The 13,725-nt window shown below is 40.4% G+C and overlaps 2 protein-coding genes across 5 annotated transcripts in view; one reads left to right on the top strand and one right to left on the bottom strand.

The window, feature by feature from the left end:
- The window catches only part of LOC125456117 (kelch-like ECH-associated protein 1), a 57,149-nt gene extending 43,995 nt beyond the window's left edge, over positions 1–13,154 (bottom strand). Inside the window, exon 1 of the mRNA XM_048538861.2 lies at positions 12,662–13,154. The gene's annotated coding sequence lies outside the window, so the exon portion shown is untranslated. The remainder of the gene's footprint in view (positions 1–12,661) is intronic.
- The window catches only part of acot11a (acyl-CoA thioesterase 11a), a 68,358-nt gene continuing 67,293 nt past the window's right edge, over positions 12,661–13,725 (top strand). Inside the window, exon 1 of one of the 4 annotated variants that reach the window (XM_048538869.2) lies at positions 12,661–13,142. The gene's annotated coding sequence lies outside the window, so the exon portion shown is untranslated. Of the gene's footprint in view, positions 13,143–13,361; positions 13,385–13,725 lie in introns of those variants that run through there. The other 3 variants (XM_048538864.2, XM_048538865.2, XM_048538868.2) reach the window with 3 other exon arrangements.

Here is a 13,725-nt window from a genome sequence, read left to right as displayed (position 1 = left end):
GCTTATTAATTAACAATTGAGGTTAGAGAGATAAAATGTTTAAAAATACTTCAATTTTATGGGAGAGGGGACTATGGTTAAGTCACCTGTGGAATGCAGCTGATCAGAGCTGAACATAATTCACTGAGTGCTCCAGAATTTCCTGGTCATTTTCTTTGAAATTTAATAGGTTATAAAGACCATGTGGTGGAAGAAATCTGTGTTACCTATTGAAGGGGGAGGCATGGTGGGCTTGTTATTATTCTTTTCATTGTTTCATGTTTTCTTACACTTAGGAAGTGTTGTCTTAAGAAAGAGACAGTTTCAATAATATTGATTTGTAGAGTAAGGGCCTGAACAATGTATGTTGAATTTTCGTATATACAGTAGGTGTGTTTAAGATATAGAAAAGATTTAGCAAATTTTTCTGCATAAAAACAGTGTTGCTTTAAAATGGCATATTGCTATTATCCAAGTAGAAACTGATAACTGTTAAAAAGAATTGAAACTTCCAAATAATTGCCAGAAAGGATGACTCAACAAGATTTCATGTTTTTAAGACTTTAATTTTAACAAGTAGACTAGAAGTACAATCGATCAAACAATATTTTGAAGGCAACTTGTGTTTTTACTATAGAATAGAACACAATTCTCCCTCTCAAGTAAGCTTGGCAGATTTTCAAGCCTTATTTAAATTCTCATGAAATTGGACTATTCAATCCAAAGCAAGTTTCCATCTGCCTTGCTGTGTGGTGAAGTATAAAGACTTTCAATCTCTTGCTGCTCTTTCCCAATTCCTGGCAGACAGCCTATATCTCAGAGATCATGGACATCCCTAGAAATCCTTCCTCTTTCAGAGCCCATCTCATGGCAACATGAATCCATGGGCCCTGTAGAAAAGCTGATTAACTGGCCTTGAAACCCTAATTGACTTTTATCTTGGAAGTAAATGAACAGATTAAAGCATAACTTTTTATTAAACCTGACATTTTCAATACCTTCTTGGGACCTCTGAGACCAAAGGTCTAACTAATGTAAACTGCAACTGCTGCTGTCCCCACCTAACATCTTTGCAGCAGCAATCCTAAGCTCCCTTTTAATCTGTAACGGCCACATCATCCAGGCCTATTGCAAGAAGACTTGAGTACAGGTATATGACCTTGTTCATTTTACTCCAAAGTCGTATTTTCAAAACATCATAATCCTACAAACCTCATTTGTAACACCTGTACCCAAGACATGAAAAGTCATCACTATAGTGACAAGGTTTCAAAAAGACTATCTAAAAACTTATAACATTCTCCATATTTTAATAACTAACACTATATTCTGTACAGATAGTCTTCTCTCCCTGTGCGGTCACATTTTGCTTTTAAACTGTCTTGGCAGTATCACAAAATATAGCCTGTAATCGACCAAGGTTAGAAGTTAAAGAGAAGTTAAATTTTGTAGATATTTAAAGTTCTTCCCTATAAATGAGAATTCTCTTTACTGCTCGTGGCTTTGCCTTCTCCTACATGTTTCAGTAAATCCCCTTTCTCATGTTGAGTAAGTTGCACAGCTTTTCCATGACATAGTTAAAAGATATTCCAATCACTTCAGTTTGGGTTGCTTTTATCAAGAATGTTTGTAAATAACAATCTGTGATTTTTGAATTCCATTAGGTTTGAAATGCAAATTGAAAAAAATCCTGTCACAACTCCTCATCTGGTTTTAATAAGTCCTTTTGTTTTTCTTTAGAATCAGTTTATGAACTATTTGGTCCAAGGTGTAAGGCTTGATTTCCACCCTCTTACATGGCTGTAGATTTTTAAAAAATTATCCACTTGGGAAAGTACATTTCGGTAAGCCAAACCACTGAATTATTTATCTCCAGTTTAAACAGAACAGTATAATTCTCCTTTGCTGCTTTAAAATTCTCATTTAAATTATGTAAGTTATCATTCAGAAAAATCCTAATCATCCTTTTTGATGATTCTTAGATTGTTTTAAATAATTTTCCTAATGGAGTATAAATATTGCTCCACTCCTCTTTCACAAGCCTCCTCTTTCCCAGTGTTCTCTCTAATTGTTTCTCCACTGCATGGACTTCTGAGATCTGTGTGCAGCAAGAACTAAGAACAGGATGGCACTCATCAAGAGTAGAATCAGCAGTCATTAAAAGCAGCACTTTGAGGATCCCCTCATCTGAGACTCAGTCTTCAAGGTGAGCACCCTTTATCACATCCATGCTATCTGGTATCACCTCAGGACAACAACATTAATAGGCTCTGAGGATATGATTCTCACATCAAAACAGATCCAATAATAAAGCAGAGAGCAGCAGTAACTCAACACATGGTCATCCTCAACCTCACAAAGGTCTTTGACTCTAAACCAGGAGGGGTTATGGAGCATCCTCCTCGAATTAGGATGCCTGCAGAAACTTGTGACCCTCTTCAACTTGCTGCAAGTTGTGATTCTTGCCAAATGATTCATCACCCATCCAATGCACAAGGGATTAACCAAGGCTGCATCATTGCACTAATGCTCTTTTTCAACTTCATCACTGCAACACTCTAACCCATATGAGCTTCTCTACAGATGGAAAGGAAAACTGTTCAGCCTGCATTCCCTGCAGACCCAAGATTACCCTAACCACTATATTCAAGCTACAAAATGCAGATGACGCTTGCTCGGTATCATTGATGTATTCATGTGAGAAAATAGGCCTTAGGCTAAACATTCAGAAGAAAAAGATCCCTTATAAGCTTACTCCCACCACATGACACTGACCCCTGACTATCAAGATTCAGTGAGCCACTGGACAATATGGATTAACGCTTATTACTATGAGACTCCCCAAGTATGAGGGTAGACATTGACGAAGAAATTCAACTTCACTTCCAGTGTGCTTGCGCAGCATTTGGCTGTTTGAAGAACTGAATTTTGATGACAAAGATCTCAAACTTGGCAACATGCTCATAGTCTACAACAGTGCTATTTGTCCTTCTGTATACATCAAAGACATGGACAATATGTAGCAGATATCTCAAATCCATGGAGAAATCTCTTGTGAATCCACTGGCAGGATAAGTGCTCGAAATCAGAATCCTCTCAGAACCCAATGTCTCCAGCACTGAGAGTCTGGTTTCTATCATTCAGCTGCATGGAATGCCACATTGTCCACATGCTTGTCAAAAGTTCTGTAACAATTCTATTGTGTACAGTGAATTTAAATTGTGCTTTAGTCTGTGGGTCTGCTATTGTTTTAGTGATGTCTAAATTACCAAGTAACAATGTTGATCTTATCTCAGAGAATGATCGAGCTGGGAACTAATGTCCTGCCACCAGATGCTTTCATGTCATCCACTGAAGTTAGTAAAAAGAAGAATGTGTCAACCAGATCAGTGAACTTGAATCTGTAGACAAAAACTTCCAAAACCTTTACTCTGAGCTTTGTCATTGGCACACAGGTACCTGTAGAACAAAGCTTTCAAACTTTCCTTTCAAAAAACTCCACTGTCTAATGGGAATCTGTTTCTCAAGACTGCCCAAATTGAAGAAGAAGCATATCCAAAAGTTCCAACCATCTCCAAAAGTCCCAGGTGTATGCCTAATACAAATGGGTGAAGCATGCAAAGATCATAGCATCCCACCCAGCATCCTTGTCAAACACCAGCTATTCAACCTGTGGCAGGGTGATTGGATCCCAGCATCAAATCTATTTAGTCACCTCAAGGCCACAACTCCAGCGGAAGAAAGTGCTTAAGAAGAATTCTTTTGTAATCAGACTGAAGTTTCAGCACCTTTTCAGTTACAGATGTTTCAGCTTTTGATTTTTTGATACTCCTCCAATCAAATTATTGTCTTTTAGATCAGGTTCAGAGACGAGTACATGTTCTTTCAAGGTTATTGATCAGGGTGATACATTCCTCTTTATATCCATTTCATTGAATGTTGTACAAATATGTGGATATTAGAGTCCAGTTAGACCATTCTCAGACAGAAAATCAACGTAATTAACAAGCAATTAGGACTCCACACTACAATAACACATCTACAGACTAAGACACAGTTTAAATTCACTCAGTATAAGAACAGATACATTATCTCCAGAAATACACTTCAACCATAAACTTTTATTTGATTAACTTTCTGCAAAGAAATTCACACCATTTGCTGATACAGTATTGGGAATTAAGCTAACACCATATCTCAATTTTTTTGGGCCTTTTATCAGACAAAAATTGGAATAATTTCACCCTCAAATATAAAACTCCCTTGTCTATTTGATTAATTTTTAATCTTTCCCACTATAAATTCATTAGATGGCTGTTGGTTTGTCAGAAGCTTACGATTTGGTGTAGGATTTTCTGAAACCACACTAGACACTCTTATAGATGACACATTGATGTCCTTGAATCATATTATCTCCTACAGTCTCTTTACTATTGTGCAGAATATCAGTCTTCTCATTTCTGTCACATCACACGTCTCCCAACCCCACACACACACACCCACACTAATTAGTATTCACCATCAGATTTCTTATTCATGTACCCATCCTGATGGCCTTTAAATATTGTATTTATACCCGCTTCCATCACCGCTCTGGCAGCTCATTCCATATGCAACACCCTCTGCATGAAAAAAATTGCCCTTCAGGTCCCTTTTAAATCTTTTCCCTCTCATCTTAAACCTATGTCCTCTAGTTTTGGACTCCCCTACCTCAGAGGAAAAGACCATAGCTATTCATACTATCCACGCCCCTCATGATTTTAGAAACCTCAAAAAGGTCACCTCTCATCCCCTGATGCTCAAGAGAAAAAGCCCCTTTTAAGGCTCTCCCTGCAGCTCAACCCCACCAATCCCTGTAATGTTTTAAAAAATCTTTTCTGAACCCTTTCAAGTTTAACAACATCCTTCCTATAGCAGGACAACCAGAATCAAATGCAGTACTTTAAAAGTGGCCTCACCAACGTCCTCTAGAGCTGCAACATGACATCCTAACCCCAATACTCAATGCACTGATCAATGTATCCAAAGAGAAATCCTCGTTTTTAAGGAGTGCTTCAGCAAGAGACATAGGCATTTTAATATTTTCAATAAAAACAGCAAAGGTCACTAAAATCTTCAGAGATAGTAGGAACTGCTGATGCTGGAGAATCTGAGATAACAAGGTGTAGAGCTGGACGAACACAGCAGGCCAAGCAGCAGAGGAGCAAGAAAGCTGACGTTTCAGGTCTGGACCCTTCTTCAGAAATCATTTCTGAGGAAGGGTCCAGACCCCAAACATCAGCTTTCTTGTTCCTCTGATGCTGCCTGGCCTGCTGTGGTCATCCAGCTCTACACCTTGTTATCTCACTAAGATCTTGTTCATTTAAACTACACCCAAACCCAACGTGTTCGTCTTAGTTTGTGGATTCAAAATTTCACAAGAGTCCCCATTTGTTATGATCCCTGTTGAGTCTGTGAATGTTTAAGTGTACATTCAAAATACAATAAATAGTTGAAAAGCATGACCAGATAAGATTTGATATTTAAAAAAACTGCTACATACAGACTAAAATCAGCACTAATAAATATTTTTGTAGACAACTAACATATTAAATACAGAACACAGCTTTCCACTTTTAACACAACCCAATAACCTATTTCACAGGATGCTTTACACTGACTTTAAAATATGCATTTGATTTTTCCAAATCTAGTTCAAAGTGATCTTAGCTCACAAAGGTTTACTTCAGTGTTTTCTTTTACCAGCCTAGTAACATTTAACCACATAACTTCTTTCACAATCGTGCCTCTTTTCCCAGAGATTCTTCATCTAGTGCAAGCTGGGTAAATCTCACAGACTTACTTCAAAGCCTCATAAATTTGGTCTTTTGAATCTGAACCTGAGCTCCCACCTACGTTACTGTGAACGTGGAGAATTTCAGCATCTAGTTGCTCCATTCGAGATCCTTGCAGTCCACTTTTGTCCTCAAGTTTTCTTGGATATCTTAGAAATCCACCATCTTTCAAAGCTCATTTGTTTGGCAATGTGAATCATGTGCATCCTATGTCCAAGTAGAAATGTGGATTAGCTAACCTTAAGACCCTAACTCTCCTTAATGTTTGAAATAGCTTGACAGATTAAAGCATAACTGTGTACAACCCACATTGTCAACATTTTCCTGGAACACTGAAGATTAAAATCAAATCATAGTAAGCACATGCTGCTGCCACTGTCTCCAGTGGTGAACACTTTATGCTTGCTTTCCAGCAAACAACTCAGGCCTCTTTTTAATTCTTAATAGCCACATCATGCAGGCATGTTGTCAGGCAAACCTCAGAACATAAACATGATCCCCTTAAAATTCAACACCTGTCATTGGGCTCTTACCACGAGGTCATTATTTCAGTCAATTGCAGGGTGAAATCATGCTGCTATTTTTGAACAGGTTAAGTGTATAGCAAACGCTATCTGACCTTTAGTGTTTCTAAACAGTCATCCACCTAAAGTCCCACTTGATGCAGGATAATGCAGAGTTGGAATTATCAAACCAATTTCATACACTTACAACTACTTGCAAATTTGGCTCTCATGGGTCACACTGGGGCACTTATGTAGATTTTCAATTTTACCAGAATCTTCCTCCATCACCCTGAGGCTCTAGTCTGAGTTTTTTGTCACCTATAATAAATTGCATTTATATAATGGCTTTCATAACTTCAAGTTTGCTCAAAGTACTTCATAGTCAATGAGATAGTAGGAACTGCCGATGCTGGAGAATCTGAGATAACACGGTGTGAAGCTGGATGAACACAGCAGGCCAAGCAGCATCGACCTGAAACGTCAAACTTTCCTGCTACTCTGATGCTGCTTGGCCTGCTGTGTTCAAACAGCTTCACACCGTGTTATCTCATAGTCAATGAACAATGATTCTTGTGCTCTCGATGTTGTGATGGAAATGTGGCAACATCGCAAGGTCCAGCAACAACAGGGGATGTATGACGAGTTAACCTGCATGTAATGTTGAGGTGAGAGATAAATATTGGCCAAGATATCCAAGAACTTCTATGCTGTTTGATTAATGTAATAGATTGAAGCACATGACCTATGATTTAATTTGTTCGTCTTTTTGCAAGGTGTAAATAAGAATCGCATGTCACAGGACTAATAATTATATATTTAATTAATATATTTTGCACTGTAATGTGCTACCCATCATGATGCTTGTCCTCTTTGAAAGGCAGAAAGCATCATTCGTTATTGTTCAGACCAAAGTAAGAATTCAGTTTATTTCAGTGGTATTGAACAACCAACAAGCAAAAGGTGTGTGGCAGATAATTCACATTGCCAGAAATGATAATATATTCAATTGTTTCCAAAATCAAATGTGAAATCTGCCAGATGTTTCAGAATTTCCTGACAAAGCCTTTGAAAATTGCAAGTATGTTCACATTGTAACAACAATGAAGAAAAATTAATGATGCAAAAGATTACAAAATGGTAAAATTGGAAGTACCCACCAATGAAGTATATCATCCCTCTAGGCCTCAAAAGTTAGAACACAATAACATCAATTACATTTCCCCTATTAATTAGGTTTGGAGTTCAGGTTGAAGAATGAGAGGAGTACACCTCTAGTTTCACAGTGAGATTTGACTATTTTTGACAATTACCTTGATATTCAAATAACTCTTACGTTAGTTGCAACTGATTTATTAGTACAGTCCATCAACATCACTGTGGTGAAAAGTCACCACTCTGTGAAGTCAAAGATTGTTTGTAACAGATTTCTATAAAGTCTTATAGTTCTACCTTGAAGGCAGGAACGTAAGAACAGGAGTAAGCCTTTCAGCTCCTTGAGTGCGTTCCACTGCCACTCCATGAGATCTCTGTGGCTTAACTCCATATGCCTGCCTTTGGCCCATATCCCTTAAAAAAACTATCTTATAATTAAAATTAACAACTGATCTAGCATCCACTAGATTTATGGAAAGGATTTCCAAACATGTAGAAACAGTTCCTAACATATCTGCTGAATTGTCTGGCCATAATTTTCAGACTATGCCCCCTAGTTGTAGAATCCCCAACCAAGGAAAATGGTTCCCTTTATCCACCCTGTCTTTTCCTGTTAATATATTGAAGATTTTGATCAGATCACCCTTAACCTTCTAAACTCAAGAGAACTGTCCAGAAGATGTCTATTGTGGCTTGAAAACATCAGACTATCACACCTGTCTTCCATTAAACCACTAGTACTTGCACTATTCCAATTGCACTACCCACCCATGTTCCCTCGGCGTGCCCGTATTTGACAATCAGTCACACTACGTGCCCATAGTTTATCACTGCACCTGTATCTGACAGTCGATCGCTCCACCTGCTCATGTTCCATCATTGCGCCCTCTTTGACAGTCAATTTTATTCTACTATAAAATCTGAGTGAGCAGGCCTTTTGCATTGTATTGTCCTGCAGCCAAATAAAACAAGAAGAACTGCTTGTAAATTCTACTCCCAGGCACTTGTGTGAAGGGTGGAAGAAAAGTAATAAGAAAAAAGAAATGAGAAAAATGGATGAAAGTAAAGGAGAAAATATATGCATGGAACTTGGTTATGAATCACAGTCAGTGTGACTGATACAGCTTACAGCTTTTAATCACATTTGTGTTTCATCAAAGAGTAGTGAATCATTAGAATTCTCAATCTCAGAGACCTGCAGAGGTCAGTCATTAAATAAGTCAGAAATTGATAGATTGAGTTATTAAAGACATCAAGTGTTATGGAGATAGATAGCCAACTGTGATCTAGAATGGCAGAGCTGGCTTGAAGACTAGGCAGAGGCCAGTGAGGTCCTACGTGTCCATGTCAGAGTAGTCTTGGTGAGGTACTTCAGTGCATCTTGTAGGTGGTACACACTGCTATCATTGTGCATTGCTACAAGAATCTGAATGTGGAAGGTTATCAATAGGGAGCTAATCAAATGACTTCTTTGTCCTGGATGTAGTCAGATTCTTAAATGTAGTTGAGGTTGCGCCCATCCAGTCAAGTGAAGAGTAATACATCACACTCCTGACTGTCTTGTAGATGAGGGTTGGCATGGTGAATCAGGAGGTAATTACCAGTGCAGTGAACTAAACACTAATACAAAAGCAAAATACTGCAAATTCTGGAGAATTGAAATAGAGAAAATGCTGTTAAATATTCAGCAGATCAGGCAGTATCCGTGGAAAGAAAAACAGTTAATGAGTCAGGCCTGTGGTCTTTCATCAGAACTCAATAATGTTGTAGTATAATAGATTTGGAACAAGTGGAAGGAGGGACGGTGGGAAAAAGAAGGGAAGGTCCAGTCAAGATTGAGTGACGAAAGGGCTCATGTTATGGAGCAAAGGGAGTGAAACAAGAAAGATCACCAAGAACTGGAAACGATATAATTATGAAGAACTTCCATCTGAACATGTAAAATGAGTGAAAACAACCAAGTAAAACCAAAACTAAGTCAGAAAAGGAAATAAAATCAGGTCAGAGATTATAATCTGAAACGTTTGAGCCGAGGATGAGCGAATCACACGAAGAGTGAAATTTCAATTGAGATCCAAATGGAATAATTTGAAACTAGAAACAGTTAATATAAGAATGGCAGGAGATGTAAAGTGAGTTTCGGCAATTCTCTGCTATCATTTTATCAGGCTGTAGGTTGACAGAACTCATGACTCGGGAAATGTTCTAGTGTTTCAGTTACGAAGAGAAACCACATAAGGTAGAGTTCTAGATAACAAAGTGTAAAGCTGGATGAACACAGCAGGCCAAGCAGCATCTCAGGAGCGCAAAAGCTGATGATTCGGGCCTAGACCCTTCATCAGAGACTCATTAACTGTTTTTCTTTCCACGGATACCGCCTGATCTGCTGAATATTTACAGCATTTTCTCTATTTCAATTCTCCAGCATTTGCAGTATTTTGCTTTTGTATTAGCGTTTAGTTCACTGCACTGGTAATTACCTCCTGATTCACCATGCCAACACTCATCTGCAAGACAGTCAGAAGTGTGCTGTATTACTCTTCACTTGACTGGATGGGCGCAACTTCAACTACATTTAAGAATCTGACTACATGCAGGACAAAGCAATCCATTTGATTAGCTCCCTATTGATAACCTTCTACATTCAGTCTCTTCAGTAGCAATGCACAATGATAGCAGTGTGTACCACCTACAAGATGCACTGAAGTACCTCACCAAGATTACTCTGACATGGACACGTAGGACCTCACTGGCCTCTGCCTAGTCTTCAAGCCAGCTCTGCCATTCTAGATCACAGTTGGCTACCTATCTCCATATCACTTAATGTCTTTAATAACTCAATCTATCAATTTCTGACTTATTTAATGACTGACCTCTGCAGCTCTGATGAAGGGTCTAGGCCTAAAACGTAAGCTTTTGTGCTCCTGAGATGCTGCTTGGCCTGCTGTGTTCATCCAGCTTCACACTTTGCTATCTTGGATTCTCCAGCATCTGCAGTTCCCATTATCTCTAAGGTAGAGTTCTCCTTGGATCAGAGGAGACAGAAGGAAACCTGATTGGGACCTACAAAATTATGAAGGGCATAGCTATGGTTGAAAGGAATAACACATTCCCTTTAGAGGGGTCAGTTACCAGGTAGGATAGATTTAAAGATATGATCTCCAACTTGATCAATCACAGAGTCTGACAGTTAATTACAATTACACATGGTCGCACCTGTCTCTGATAGTCAATTACACTACTCACCCATGTTCCCTTGGTGTGCCCGTCTTTGACAATCGGTCACACTACCTGTCCATATTTTATCACTGCACCTATCTCTGACAGTCAATCACACCACCTGCTCATGTTCCTCATTGCACCCTCACTGATAGTCAATCACATTACCTGTCCATGTTCCATCACTATGCCTGTCTCTGACATCAAATCACATAGCCTGCCCATGTTCCACATCTGCACCTGTCCATTACAGTTGATCTCACTCCCACCCATATTCCCTTACCAGGCACACATCATGCTTCTGCATGACTTTCATTTCTGGAGGCTATGTAACTACTGAAAAGTGCATGTTCTGAGCAAATTTTACCAGCTTGTTGCATTGTGTTTCACTTTGGTCCAGTTGGACTATTATTGCAGAATAATATAAGTTTTGTAGTGGCAATACAAACAAATGAATAAGAAATATGAGGAACTGATGTGTGAAACCAGAATATTATAGTACCAGAAACGAAGGAGCCTGGACAGCTCATCATGTGCATGTGGAGCTATGCTCCACTTCCAATATCCAAACAATGCAAGCAAACCAGGTGCCACAGAAACAACAGAAATGACCTCCTGTGCCTCCACACTTGAAAGCAGCCAAAATATTCTGGATGTTTCATAGGCCTACCTGTAGCATGACCAGCAGTGGAGTGACATCATGACATACAGGATGAAGACACAATAATGGATGATGAACCTGGACTAATTACAAAAAAAATTTAAAATATACAACTTCCATGTGGAATTGGAAAATGAATTTCTGTCTATGATAAGAGTGTTTGCTTATAGATAGAACCAAAGTATATTGATCAGAAAAAAGCTGAATTTGGAAAAACACCACACAACATGTACAGTAAATTCAGGGATAGTCTACCCTTGAACAGCACACTTTGGACAAATAGAACTGATGAGCTGAAGTCTGTTTTGAAAGCTAAACAGTCTTTTTTTCCCAAAATCAGCAGCAAAAGATAAGGCCTGCAAAAATACAATAAATCAATCACAGATGATGACATAATTAGAGAAGCAATGACATGGTTGCTGACTCTTTAATCAAAGACAACAACAATTAAGATAATAAAATGTGAGGCTGGATGAACACAGCAGGCCCAGCAGCATCTCAGGAGCACAAAAGCTGACATTTCGGGCCTAGACCCTTCACCAGAGAGGGGGATGGGGTGAGGGTTCTGGAATAAATAGGGAGAGAGGGGAAGGCGGACCGAAGATCTTCTTTTCTCACCATCTTCGGTCCACCTCCCCCTCTCTCCCTATTTATTCCAGAACCCTCACCCCATCCCCCTCTCTGATGAAGGGTCTAGGCCCGAAATGTCAGCTTTTGTGCTCCTGAGATGCTGCTTAGCCTGCTGTGTTCATCCAGCCTCACATTTTATCATCTTGGAGAGAAAAGAAGTTAGGTGGAGAGGAGAGTATAGGTGGGGAGGTAGGGAGGGGATAGGTCAGTCCAGGGAAGACAGACAGGTCAAGGAGGCGGGATGAGGTTAGTAGGTAGGAAATGGAGATGCAGCTTGAGGTGGGAGGAAGGGATGGGTGAGAGGAAGAACAGGTTAGGGAGGCGGAGACAGGCTGGGCTGGTTTTGTGATGCAGTGGGGGAAGGGATGAGACTGTAGTCCTTTGGGGATGATCCGGTTCCGTAGGCAGGTGCTGAGGAAGGTGATGTGACTGTGGTACCTGGTTTGCTTCAGGACATGGTCGAACAGTTAGAGTAGACAAGTGCTTGGAGAGACGATGATCTGAAAGGCTTCTTTCCATGCTCTAACACTCTAAACCTTTATTTGAGAACCAAGATTTTAATGCCGTACCACACAATTCCAAGCAACTGTAAAGAACACTCCAACCCACCAAACACTCCCATCATCTCAGTACGATCTGGCGGACGGTGGGGGTGGGGGGGAAATCAACCTGCAACTAACCTGACTGGTCGTCGGTCCTTTTAGACAGCGAAGTTTTGTTTTGGGAAATGGAGTATGCTGAACGCACGTCCAGTCGTTTGCAAACAGGCGGGGATTTTGCTGGAGTGTTGTGCTCATAAATGGAACCGCTGTCATCAAATCGGGCGTCCCAAACGGAGACCACAATTCTGCCTTACCGTTCTGAATGAGACTCCCGGTGATCAGGCGTGGACTCTGTTCACTTCTGCACGGACCCTGTCAGACCGCCTGGCACTCTGATTTTATGTCAGATCCTCTTTAACTCCGCGCACCGCATGATCCAAAACGAAATCGGAAACCGGCCCTGCCCGGTGCCGTTCCGCAGCGGTTAATAACGGCTGCAGTGACTGATGTGAGCGAAGGTGGACGCTGGGGAAATTCACTGACAGTTTCCATGGAAACCCGGCCTAGGAGACAGGAAGCGCGAAGGCGGCGCGCCCGCTGTCCCACACCCTGAGGCTCGGTGAGTAACAAGCAAAGGCCTCGGGCTCTCAGGCTCCTGGGCAGCCCACGGCTGTGATCCATTAGATGAGCAAATTTTGGTCACGGTCTTGTGCTACCTGATCCCGCGGTTGCAGAGCAAGATAAGAGTAGGCCGCCTCCTTGTTCTCTAACCTCCTCCCCCCCCCCCGCTCAGTCCTGACCCTTCCCCTTCCCCTTAATGCCCCTTGTCCCCTCCAGGTATTGATGAAACCCAACTCCCAGGTGAGGGGTTAATGCTGTAAAACTGAGCGTTTTATATATACTTTGTGCAAACTATTCAGAAATGTTATTGCACACCTTTGGAGCAGGTGGGACTTAAACCCAGGCCTCTTGTCTCATAGGTAGAGACGCTACCGCAAGAGATCCTCGGTGATTCTGACGTTTCACACGCTTCAAATCTGCCTGAATGTTTCCAGCGTTTTCCGTTTTTATTTCGTGATACGCAATGCGTTTGCTAGAACTTTATGATCCTCTTACTTTTCTTACCCGCTGCTAAGTGAGGATGACTTTACTTTTAGGCTTGGCAATTTTTAAATTTTGAGTTGCGTTTAGGTATCACCAAG

Source organism: Stegostoma tigrinum, chromosome 8, assembly GCF_030684315.1.
Source record: "Stegostoma tigrinum isolate sSteTig4 chromosome 8, sSteTig4.hap1, whole genome shotgun sequence".
Classification (NCBI taxonomy): domain Eukaryota; kingdom Metazoa; phylum Chordata; class Chondrichthyes; order Orectolobiformes; family Stegostomatidae; genus Stegostoma; species Stegostoma tigrinum.
The sequence above is the reverse complement of the archived record's forward strand: the minus strand, read 5'-3'. Positions and strand labels throughout refer to the sequence as shown.